At 36.1% G+C, this 13,826-nt stretch overlaps 1 long non-coding RNA gene across 1 annotated transcript; it reads right to left on the bottom strand.

Moving 5' to 3' along the window:
- Positions 1-3,112: 3,112 nt before the first annotated feature.
- LOC128133849 (uncharacterized) lies at positions 3,113-6,388 on the bottom strand. The gene is made up of 2 exons (XR_008232157.1): positions 5,307-6,388; positions 3,113-5,078 (listed from the first exon to the last, which is right to left on the bottom strand). It is a non-coding gene; the product is annotated as an uncharacterized LOC128133849 (long non-coding RNA).
- Between the last annotated feature and the right edge of the window lie 7,438 nt (positions 6,389-13,826).

Raw genomic sequence — 13,826 nt, 5'->3', positions numbered from 1 at the left:
TATATTAAGTTGTTGATAATGCATATTTACACATGTTTAAGCAAGATAAGTTACAAAATAAACAACTAGGTTAAAGTCTTATGTTAATTATAAAGAAATTAAAGTTGCAGGTTGTTGAGGAGAAGATTACTACCAACTAGGACAAGTGAGTTCTTTATCGACCATTTTGATACATAATTTAGTTAAATTGTATTTGGATTTACTTAATTTCATTCCTCTTAAGTAGTTTTTGGTATGAAGGAATCATAAAAGGGGTTGATGTAATTCAAAGTTCTTGGGTGGTACCCTGCAACTGTGTTTTGCTTATAAAGGCGATTGAATGCAATCATAGAACAGCCCATGGAAAGACCTAGAGACCATGAAGTTTAGACTTTAACTTCCTTCCCAATTAAAAATATTACATCTTTTTAATAAATACTATATCTGTTGTTAATTATGGTGTTGTAGATGGTCCTTACGAGAAGACAACTTCTGAAGACCAATCTGCAAACCTGGTATATTCTTTCACCAATATGTATTATCATTTATATTTTGGTCAGAATCAGAATTTAATTCCATTCTAGTCCTGCTTTTAGTTTCAAATGAGTAGACACTAATCTCGTTTTCATCAACTATAATAACATTGCTTCTAAAAAAGACCCTAAATCCAACAAAAAGCAAGAAGACGTCAAACAACCAAGTCTCCTTTGATTGTAGGAAAAACTAAGGCCAAATTGGTTCTCCTAATTCCATGGGATTGAATGTGAATTAGATTCCAATTCCATTCTGATCCTTCTTTTATATGCAAGAAATCAAACAACACAAACGTATGGAAAAATGTAAAATATGAGAGGAAATTTAGAATTATGGTACATTATACTTTGAAATCAAATATCAATCAATGTTAAACTTTGATATTTGATGTTTATGGATGTTTTGGTAAACTTTGATGGTTAAATTTTTTTGGTATTTTAATGTTAAAGTTTGGTTTTGGACTGTATAATTATCGGATGTTTTTGGTATTTAAATGTTTATATTTGGTTTGGATTATATAATTATTTGATGTTTTTGGTATTATTTTGTTTTAGATTCGTAACAAACAAAAATTTGATATTATGAATTAGCGAGGGATTAGCTACAGAAAGGAAAAAAATTCACATCTTAAACTTGCAAGGGGTTAGTGACGGAAGGAAAAAAAATCACATCTTAAATTTGTGAGGAATTAGCGACGAAATTAAAAAACAGATAAAGCGGTTTGCAAGGTATTAACGATGGAATATTATTATTAGGTTTTGTCGCAAATGTCTTGAATAACAGTATTAAGTGCCAACTTGCAATGGATATTTTATCACTAAGTTCGTGGCATGTGGCATGAGAAAACTGATTTCTTTCTAGATCCTTCGCTAAGTCATTAGCCATGCTTTAATTGGCTATGGAGTAAGTCTGTGGTTATCCGTCGTAGATGATCTTTAGCGACGAAATGGCGACGGATTCGTCCATCTCTAAAACTCATGTTTCTAGTAGTGCCCCCCCCCCTCCCCCCCCCCCCCCCTCCCTTGCAATTTCATCTTCAATATCATGCTAGTCGGTGCTCAAAGGGTACAAAATATCTTACTTTGCTATGGTAATTCTACTAGTTTTTGGTGTTAAGAAACTATCACTACAAGAAACACGAGCATTAGTGGTGACAGACGTCGCCGATAAAAGCTAGGTATGTCGCCGCTAAATCCTTTTGCGACGATGTGCCGTTGTTGTTGCCTCGTCGGTGATGTTGTTTGGGTCGTCGGTGTGTTGGAAGCTTCAAAATTGGTTAAAGATCATCACAGTCGCAACACTTTGAGTTGAAAAGGAAAATGGAACGCAAGACAGAACGGGGAAAGAAGAAAGGATATTATCTGCGAAGCATTAGCAACGACGCATCTTAGTGGCGACGGCTAACAATTGCGGTGACGAGAGGCGTAATAACAACGGAGATGTGTGAGCATTAGCGGCGAAACACATTTTATCGGCAACAAGTAATGCGAAAGTTGTTTGTCACCATTAAATGTATGCGTGGCTATTAATGCTCTCATTCCTTATAGTGTATCATGACATCATTTTTAAGTTCAAAAAATCATGTAAAGATTACTTATTATAGCTTCCCTCTGTTTAAGTCGGTTAGCTAATCGTTTTAAAAGCACCTCTTTTTGGCTTTGTCCTAGGCCTGGCAATGGAGCGGGTTTTGACCCTGATCCGATCCAAACCCTTAACAATTATACGGGTTTGGAGCATAGTTTTTGATCCGTTTACCCGTTAACGACCCATACCCGCTAACCCTTTTATTAAAAGGGTCGGGTATGGATCATCACCGATCCGATCCGTTTATAACCCGCCCCATGTAAATTTTAGAATTATACATTTATATTATATATTTCATAAAGTTTACATTAAATTTCAATCAAAAGTCTAAAAGGAAAAGGCCAAAAACTAAACTGTTTTTACATAGGACTCGAGGACTCAACTTCTAGACTTCTAGTCTTCTCCCAAGAGCCATGATTTCATTTCATTTATATATCATCATGTAATCACTAATTTCATTTATAAATCAATAAGGTCATTTATGAACCGGAAGAAAGTTTGTAATTCTTATTCCCTATCAATGCAATCGACGGTCAAAAACCAATCAGAAGTAACTAAATTAATGATTTTAATTCCAATAGAAAGTCCTCGAGTACATAATGCGATTTCTAAATCAACACTTAGTTTTACTTAATAAATGTGATTTTATGATTTAAGTAAAATGTGTTTGATTATTCAAAAAACCTACGGGTTACGGGACGGGTTTGGATATCTACTGATTCGGTGGATAAGGGTGTGGGTTTGATTATTCAAAACTCTGCGGGTTACGGAGCGGGTTTGGATCGGATTTTAAAATTTGTTAAAAGGGTTTGGATCAAGGTCGATTCGCTCCAAACCCGCCCCATTGCCAGGTCTACTTTGTCCACTATATAACCACGGGTTTGCCTAGCCCCTTGGTAGTTTGCTAGTTCTTTTTTAATATATTGTTGTTCAAAAAAAAAAAAGTTTGTAAGTAAATTTTATCATTTGTTTGTTAGTATTTATTTATTAATCTTCGGACAAAACATCTATTAAATACACATGCTAAACGTCTTTTTTATTGCATAATATAAATAAGTTCTAATCAATGAAGCAAACTTATTTGAACAACAAAATGACATCAAGATTAAAAGATAAATAAAGAAAAGTCTGTGAAACCCTTTTGGGTTGCATTATTGCGGAGCTGATAAATTTCATGATTATTGTGTGTTTTCTCCGGTGTGAGTCAGAGTGATGTCAGCAGTACTACAAGCACTCAATAGGACCATGCACCCCACACAGAAATGTTAAAAAGCAACTCCAACAATGGCAGCAAGCAATGTGACATGTTGATCAAAGTCGCGAACAGCTACTCCTTTGCTGGCAAATGTTTCCATGCTAAATTATCAATCTAACAAGATATGTTTTCTTCGAGTCTTTTCACTCATGTCATGTCTCTAGAGTTTTGATGACTTAAGATGCTGTATTCATCTGTATCACGTTCTTCTGATTGGAATTTGTTGGTTTCAAGATTCCTGTTTGGACAATGGATAAAAGGTTTCCAAGAAACAAAAAAATGAAAGATATCGCACTTACGTAGATCAGCAATCTACATATATATTTAGGTTTAGGAAATTAATATTATTTTCTGTAATGCGTAGTACACTTCCAAGATGAAAGACAATTCTCATATATGCAACACTGAACTAAAAAAAAAAAAGATGATCATCAGTACTTGTATGTTAGGTACATACACATGAATGCATAATTTTCATCAATAAATGAATATGTTTTTTTTTTTTTTTTTTTTTTTTTTTTTTCCTTTTAGAATTTTTTGTTAGCATGAGTAATTATACTATATTTATCATTTTTATGCTTTAAACAATAATATACGCATGACTTGTTTTTTAAATAATGAACCAACTTAGCAGATTTAATTATACAACACTTAAAGCTAATTTTTGGCAATATATATATATATATATATATATATATATATATATATATATATATATATATATATATATATATATATATATATATATAAATTTGTGTGCAAGGGGAAAATGGATATGACCAAAGGACTTTAGGCTAGCGGTAAAGAATGACTCTCTGAAATGAGAAGTCAATGACTTTAAGTCTGCTAGGAGACATAGATGATGTTTATGATAAAGATTAGGAGTATGATAATCAAAACATGTTTGACAAATATTTTTTTTTTACAAGAAATTAATTATGGCAAATCAATAACATTTTCTTTACAAATTTGACTTTATTATGAAGGACTCCTACTTAATTTATATGATTTAAGCATATATAGTTATTACTATTAGCACTTGATGTATTCTGTACGGAGACCAATGTAACCACACATCAAACAGGTGAGATTGTTTTTATCACACCCTTGTTCACTAAAAGTACTATGGGTAAGATATACATTACTAGGGCTTTTAATTAGCAAGTTAGTTAATATGAATAAGTTAATATCAAATTTACTTATCACATAAAATGTAATTTTCCTCATCTATATATGTTCACTAATCCCAGCATTCTCAAGTTGTGCAGATTTTATATATATATATATATATATATATATATATATATATATATATATATATATATATATATATATATATATATATATATATATATATATATATATATATGATGTACTAAATCTGCATCTGTTGCCGTATTTGATCATTGAGTCATAGCTCAAAGCCAAATGACAACAAATAATCCTAATTATAGTTTTTGTTATCTCAAGTTGTCTAATCCTAATGTTAGATGACTAGTTTCAACAAGATACATAAAAAATTCAAATCGATCGATTGGAACCCTGAAAAAAAGAGACTCCTGATGATTATATTAACTTACCAAATGAACTCGATTTTGTTGTGTATTATGAAGAACCATAGTTTCATAGCTAGCTAGGAGTACATGGCCTCGAATTCCCAAACCACATTTTGTTGATTATTGGTATGTGTTATTCATAAGATGTTAATTTTGTTGTCTAAATTTACCTGTAAGAAGAACAATCAATCATAGATCTGCAAAAATAGTTCAAGTACAGTCTAGTGTGTCAACAAAGAAAGTAAAGACATGCATCAGCAGTTTCGAAACTACAAATTTTGGACTCTTTTTTGTATAAAGATTGCTGAAAGGATAGACCAATCTTGTGGCACAGTGAAAGTTACAATCTTTACTAATTAAAGAGAAACACACACAGAAAACAAGAACAAAATACCCACCTGATAACCAGTTTTGGAGATTTGGAAACTGACACATTTGATGAGTAAGTCAGCTACCGATACCATCTACAATGCAGAGAGTACAACTCTTGACGCCATCTACCTATAGCACAGCCATTTTATTGCCGATGCAGCATCATCAAGATTCTCATCCTCAAAAAGCTTTTGCTTTTTGCTTTTGTACGTGAATCTTGATGATGCCACGCCGGAAAACAACGACTTTAGGGTTTGATCGGAAAAATCCCTTGGCGGCTGATAGTAACCCTTGAAGAAGAAGAAGAATAAGAGTATGTCTTTTTTTTCATTAGAGAGCTTTCAGATGAAAAAATGGCTGAAAAATCAAACTTCGGAGGGGGTCTTCATGGGGTCACTCTTAATAATTAAGGCCACGAGCGAAGATGTGATGTGGCACGTCAAGATTGGTCGAATTCTAAAGTCACTAAGGAGAGGTACCACATAAAACCAAAAGATCTACTCCAATAGCAACTCCTTTTCAAACAAAAAAAATATAAAAATATAAAAAGAACAAAACCCTATTTTTCTTTTCCGATCTCGCATACGCTTTGTTATTGGTCGGAATCTAATGCGCGGTTTTGATCGGATTTTTCATTTCCGATGCAACGCAGGGACATGATCCACATGATCATGTGTTCAGATTCTGACCTAACAAACCGATGATCTGATGTTCAGAAAAAGAAATTAAGACGGATGATCTAGAAGACTTAGGCGGTTACATCTACGAATACGAAAAGAGAGAGTAGATTTGATCGAAACCAAAATCAGAAACCTAAGTAAGAGATCATCAAAACAATATAATCAACTGCATAAGCAGATATGTAAACGTTAGATATTTCGGATACCGGAAAACAGATAAAAGTCTGAAATCAACCGGCCGGAGGGAGATCTGAGTTTGGTAGGAAAAAAACATGAATTAGATCTTCAAGGAGAGGATAGAGATGAGGAGTAGGGCACTCACACAAATAGTGGGAAATGTGGCGTTAAAAGACACATACAATAATATATATATTCTTAAAACCATCACCTCTCGTTAAAAAAAAATGCAATCACTTTATTCATATCAATATCAATATAATATCAGCATTTGTTTAAGAATATATATATATATATATATATATATATATATATATATATATATATATATATATATATATATATATATATATATATATATATTAGTTGTGAGACCCATGTATTACATAGGTTAATTTAAAAAAAAATCAATATAAAAGTCAAAAAATTTGAGAATTTTAAATTTATAAAAAAATAAGAAAAATAATGATTTATTATAATGAAAATGTTTTTTATCTTTTAAATTTAAATAAAAAAAAGAAACTCATAAGTTTTAATTTTGAAAAATTTGAAATTAAAAATTAAGTTTACTACAAGAAATTCAGTTTTTAGAAGCGACATGAGTCTTTAGCGGCAACTAATGAAATAGTCTCCGCTAAAGAAATAGTCGTCCCTAAAGACCAACGTCGCCGCTATTGGTGCCGCCGCTAAATGCTAAATGATACGGATCCGCTCTTTGACGTTCTGATGGATACGAACCATCCGATCGTGGTTATAATCCAACGGCTATGGTGCTCGTGGAAGGGATAAAGGAAATACCAGCGACTTATGTCGCCGCTAAAGATCGAAAAATGACGCGATAATAATTTTCCTCCTGATAGTCGCCGATAAAGGCGTCCACCGCTAAAGGTCGACGCACTTAACCCCATAAACGTCGATCTTCTCCCATTTTCTCTTCTGTTTCACTGCAAATCCCATTTCTTTCTCTCGTCTGCATCGCTTCGTTTGTCACTTTCGCCGATTAGAGTGAGATATTGTCATATTTATCAAATTTGGGTGAAGATACCATTGGTGGGAAAGGATTTTCCGGTGAGGACCAAGGTTTTTCCGGCGAGACCAAGGATCTTCCGGCGAAACCAAGCTTTTCCAGGTCAATTTCCGGTCTTTTTTCTTTTGTAATATTGATTTTAAGCTTATTGGAGTGGTTAATTGCAAAAAAATTTCAATTTCAGTTTTCTTGATTGTGTTCTTGACCACCACCCACCACTACCGCCACTACTGGACCACTACACACCACCACAGGTTCTATTACTCCTATCTATTGTGAAATATTAGTTTAATTGCAAAATATATGTAATTGTATCAATTATTTGAAAATTTTCATATGTATGTGTATTTGATATTTGTATGTGATTATATGTAAATTTGGTGTGTATAAGTCAATATATGTGTGTTTGATGTATATGTGGTATATGAGTATTTGGTAGAAGTGTCACACCCCAAAACCGGAACGGCGGAAACGTTCGGGGGTGGAGGACGTCATGTCAAGTATCACGAGATATGTATATGGTAAGCAAGTAATGAACAACCATTTCATTTAGAAAGAAAGTGTTTACAATGTATGTGTTCACAAAACATAGAAGTCATAAACAAATAACAAAACAAGACATGAAGCTATAATGCTCCATCTTCTGACGTCCCAACACGAGCACCTGTCTAATAGTCTCCTGAGAATACAAGTTATTTGAAAGAGTTGATCAGCAATTAAGCTGGTGAGTTCATAAGATTTTAGTGATGTGAGTAAGCTATAAAAATGTGGTTGAAAATGTATATGTAAAGTGTTGTAGGCTGTAAGGTGTTGTTTTGTAAAGTTTGCCTGTTCCTCTAGAAAATCATATATTTCCTACTTAAAATGGGAGTTGAGTAAAATGACACTACAAGCCTTTCTATGCGTAATAAGTGGGTACAAGTTATATATACTTGGAGTAAACAAACAATCGATTGTGCGCATTTGCCCTCAACCCACAACCCGACAGCGTACAGTAAGTAAGGCGGATAGCACATGTTCCATTGGTTGTTAGATCGTTGTCATATATAACATTGGTGTATTCACTTGTTACTCATGTAGTTATTTGTAATGGTTCCTTTATATCTAATGGAGAGTTCCTTTTCAAGAAAACCTATATTTCTTATAGTAAAATATTGACTATGGTGATTACTTTTATAATAGCTTTGTTTAAACTGTTATATATAATTTGATATCGGGTAGATAGTAGATTGGGCGACCTCGGTGTAAGCCCACATCCAACGGGAACAGGACGTACAGCGAAGAGCATACATCTTATTAGCTGTCGGATATTAGTTTTATATATAAACATGGTGTATTAACCCCTTAACTGGGAAATCGTTAGTTTTGTATATCAAAAGTATTGACTTTGAAATGAAAGTTTTGTACTAGAAAAACTGTGCATTTACCCTGTGTCCTATGACCTGATCCATACCTGGTACCCTTATGATGACTTAAAGTATACTAAGCATAAATATATATAGATTCGGGTAGATAATAGATCGGGTGACCTCGGTGTAAACCCACATCCAACGGGAACACGACGTACAGCGAAGAACACACATCCTATTAACTGTCGGAATCTACTTAGCATATATGTATCCTATAGTGTATACATTAAGGAATCATAAAGTTAGCATCATGGTCCTAACTTTTAAAAGTAGCCTTCTACCAAGACTCGACTGTTATGAAAGCAGTCTTCTACCAAGACTCTACTGTTATGAAAGCAGTCTTCTACCAAGACTCTACTATTCCTTTGTCAAATGTAAAGTATATTCTCCCTAGTTTATAACCTATCTCGAATAGAGAATAAATTAACCTTCAAGTGTTACCGACACTTTATGAAAGTAATGGGAGAAATGAGTACCCTGATGTCGATTATAATGACATACGGAGGTACTATCAACCTAAAAACATATTTGTTTTATTACGGACATAATGTGAAAGCTGGAACCCCTACTAACCACTCTCATGTATGGAGATTGAGGGAACCAAATGTGACCCTAGCAAATCCATGCAAGCCGTGTAATTCACATTAAAGTTATATGATCATGTATACCCAATATAACTATCACTAATGCGTTAGCGATTCATTGGTATAATTAGATCATGTATGCGTGTTGTTATGCTATAGCAAATTAACTTGTTAGTTATGTTCTGTTCTGGTGTTGTTTGATTCTCTTCACTGTTTGTTCTGTTCTGGTATTGTTTCTTTATGTGCTTCATTGTACTAGAAGTAATGAATAGTATTCTCCTAAACTATACCTAAAATAGTTTACTAATGTTCTAACTGTACTGATGATGAAAAGACTCATTTCTCTACCAAGTTATGCTTATACTTTAAAAACGGAGTTCTGTACAACTATAAAGTAACACAACCTTTAAAAGAGTTTTGAAATGTAAAGACGACTTATAAATGACATAAGTAACATTTAGAAAGATGTTTATAACAACATTTACATAATTTTCATTGTGTTCAACTTGTATTCCCCTCCCGCCTTAAAGCAGTTAAAATAGTTTAAAAGATTCATTACGAGGTATGAACTCACCTGATGTGGGTGATTCAAACGGGTATGCGCGTACGGATGAGAAGCTCCACGAATGAAGTTACAAGACACAATAAGTCCTAAATGATATTTAAGGACACGTAATGACATGAATATAGTGTTTATAAACAACTATATGAAAGATAACACCTTCCGGGACTAGGAAACACCTTGGCTAGGTATTGGAATCACATGTGATTCAACATAGGAAGGTATAAGTCACACACATGAGTTTACTACCATGAGTTCATGGCCCAAGGGAGTTTACGGTCGTAAACTCATGGTTACTCATGTGTTAGTGCAAGTTTGAAGGCTAGGGGGTAATTTAGGGACATTAGCTCTTCCCTAGGATGAGAAAGACCACCTCCTTTGGCACTTATGGGGTGTTCACGGCCCAAATGAGTTTACAACCGTAAACTCATGGCCACATATGTTTATGAGGGTCCTAAAGGTCATAAGGAAACATCCTTAATTCAATTCTAAGCCTTTGGAAGTGTTTGTGGCATCAAAACACCCCTAACTTGAGTTTTCGGCCCTTGGACCATTTTGGCTTGAGCTTGCGGCCGTAATCACCTATGGGTGATGATATTTTGATTGTTTTGAGTCCTAAACACATCAAGGTAATGTGCTAGGATAGTCTCTTGGCTTAAGGAAGGCATTTAGGGCATTTTGGCACCCTAAAATGGAGTTCACGGCCCAAGAACTTCCATGGCCGTGAACTCACTTCTAGCCTTGTTTCTTAATGTTTTTGGGGTCTAAAACAAGTAATGGTAGTCTCTAGGTTTAGTCCCAAGGCTTGGAGGGACATTGGGCACACTTCGGCCCGTATAAAGGATTTTACTCTCCAAGATGTTCTTGGGCGGTAAACTCCCAAATCTTGTTGTTTTGATATGATTTCTATGTTTTTAGGCACTTAGTAAGCTATGTAATACAACTAGAGAGAGGTACTCACGATTTGGGATGAAAACCCGAAGATCCGTGAGAGAGAAAATGGCTTTTCTCTAGTTGGAAATGTAACTAATGAATAAATTTGGATCAGAATCCTATATATAGTCCTGGGATTTTTGGCAGAAAATATTTTATTCACGCAATGAACTCTAATATCATAGAGTTTTGGAATAACAGAGTTGCACAAAACCCAAGTGCATCCTCTCTCCTGATATCTCCTTAAGTGTAAATCCTGAATTGCTCAAACTTATCCCAAAAGTTTGAAAGTTAGCAAAACGGATTTGACTTCGATTGCTGTGGATGGTTTTACTAAATGGAAACTCTTGGGTTGTCACATCATCCCCCCATTAGAATGAATTTTCTCCTGAAATTAGCTCTCTTAACGTTACTACTGGGGTTGCGCTCTTCTGATTTGTAGAATACTCACTCGTAGACCTGGCAACTTGCCCTGGTGTTCTTGATAGGATTCATACTTGGTCCATCTATCATTACCTCGCGTATATAAGTCGTATATGATTAAGATTAGTAGGACTGTCAGATGTGCGAGTCTGCCCCAGGTACACAACCCACGGGGAAAACAGGAGATAGGGCGGAAACACACATACTAGGTCTGCGTAATCACACTCATATACCACCCTTGCGTATACATTCGAAAATAATAGGGGGTTGTATTCGTCCATAGCCTCTATGCTCGAACATTGGTCTGTTGGACGAGTGGTATTTCGTGCCGGTCTGCGGACGTCTGACGATAAGACTTCAGAGGACAAAGTGCTCTTCGCACGAGTACTTCGGGGTTTTAGAATGAGAAAGATAAAGTTTAGGTTTAGGTCGGACCTTCGATACGAATGAAGAAAGTTTCAAGAACCTTCCGATCGAGGCGATAGAAACATATGAATTCAGTATGGTGAGGACCACGCCAACTCATGAGGAAAGAAAAAAAACGGACTCTATACCAAACAAAGTTTTGGTCAAATGAAAGAAACGTTTGATGAACGACGATGTATCCCTGGTATGCTTGGTACTGTACTCTTAGTATGTTAAATAATGTACTCCTTGTAACTGTTCTCGAGTTTCCTGTTTTCTATTTTGAAATTAACACTCCTATGTATCGTACCGCTATGTGCGCATACATACAAATAAAAGTGCTTTATTTACTGAAGGGATACTTTTATGCCATGATCCCCTATGGTACCACTACTACCGCCCGTCATATACAAGTTGTGAATACTTAAGATGAGCCAGGCAGTCGACTGAGCATCTCTGCCTCAAATCCTCAACCAATTTAAGGAAAAGGGGACCTAAGCGGAGTCACTCACTCTAAGTCTGCGACATCTCAGTTGCACACAACCCTGACGTATATGGTGAGTCATAATAGCTTCTCTAAGGGATCTTTTAGTTCTCTTGAATATTACGACCTATTTCATCATGTGAGTTGTTATTGTTACTTTTAAGTGCCATCCCTAATTTTAATCTTATATGAATATAAATAAAATTTTAAAAGTAAGTACTATTTTGAAAACGTACCACTACTCGTCGACGACTCCGGGGTAGATTCTCCTGCAGTGATCATCAGAATACGTCCATCCGCGCCTGAGTTCTTGATTATTGGGCAGTCCCTCTTAATGTGTCCATTCTCACCACAGCCATAACAGGCTCGATTTTCTTCAGCTCCGAGGACTTGGGAGATCGGTTGAGCTGGTGGCCTGCAGTAACGGACTGTGTGTCCTTTTCTATGGCAGTTTAGACACTGCATTTCTCGGCGCACTCCAGTGTGGTGAAAGTTGCACTTTCCACACATTGGAAGGTTTCCAGAATAAAGACTAGCAGATGCTGAAGCAGTAGGTGTCGTTGCGGTGTACATAGTACTCGCTTGTTGCTCTTGGGGATGTCTTGTGTTGTCCGCTTCTTCTTTCTCTTTTTCTCTGGCTCCTGATTATAGTCCTCTTCCCTTGATGACTCGAGAATAGGGACCTTTACGCTGTGGCGGACTCCATGATCGATGAGTCGCTGAACCAAGCGTTTAGTACTATCGAACGTGGCTGGGTTAGAAGACAGTACATTTCCTTGGGTCGGAGCAGTCAGACCCAAAATGTATCTTTCTATCTTCTTGCTCTCAGAGGTAACCATCTCGGGGAATAGAGCTGCTAGTTCGCTGAACCGGTCGGTGTAGGTCACTATGTATGAGCCGACCATAGTGAGATCCCACAACTCTTGTTCCAGCTTTTGAATCTCGCCTAACGGGCAATATTCTTCCCGCATTAACTCCTTTAGGTTTTCCCAACCTATGGAGTTTTCCACTGATAGGGTCAGTGACTTAACATGGCTGTTCCACCATGTTAGGGCCTTTCCATCGAAGGTGCAGGCAGCAAACTTCACTTTGCTTCCTTCTGGGCATAAACAAATTTCGAAACCGACTCTGTTTTCTCGAACCATTGCAGGAGGGCAATGACTCCTTCAGTCCCTTTAAAGGACAGTGGTTGGCATCTGGTGAAGTCCTTATAGGAGAACTCTCCCTAGCGCACAGGGACCTCACCTTGTGTAGAATCAGTAGGCATTTCGCCTCCACCTGTATTGATGGGGTGATATTATGCCATGGTTGTTGCCACAGCCGCGGCCACTGCAGCGTTCAGAGTTGCTGCATCGATTTGTGGAGAAGATATGGGAGTTATCGGAGTAGCATGTCTGGGTGATCTGCGAGGAGACATCTTTGCTAGAAGAAAACAAAGATGAGACGGAATAAGTCTATAGCAACGGACACAAGCCGAAAGCTGAAAAGACAAGGTTATCCTAGTTCTCGATGTATCGGGTCCTGACTTCCACAGGGTTCTAGGAACAATTCATAAATGAGTCTATACCTAATAAACTCTATGAATTTGAAATAACTATCCTCAAATGAATATATGTTTCCTGAATAACTGTTACCAGCTGCATGTATGAAAATAATTCTAACACATGTAATGTGAGCAGTGTTTCCACTCGCTCACTAAATTAACCTAGTTAATATTTATTAGTGTGACGCGTAAGACGTTTTTGGTTACTTCGGCTTATCTTTCCTTGAAATCTTCTCATTGGTTTGTCCTTGTTCCTCCTGAACTCTTCTATTGTCTACAATGAGGAAGTGGTTACGTTCATCTGGGCTTGTCGTGCGAG

This window comes from Lactuca sativa, chromosome 1, assembly GCF_002870075.4.
Source record: "Lactuca sativa cultivar Salinas chromosome 1, Lsat_Salinas_v11, whole genome shotgun sequence".
NCBI lineage: Eukaryota > Viridiplantae > Streptophyta > Magnoliopsida > Asterales > Asteraceae > Lactuca > Lactuca sativa.
Note: the sequence above shows the minus strand (reverse complement) of the source record. Positions and strands in the feature narration are given on the sequence as shown.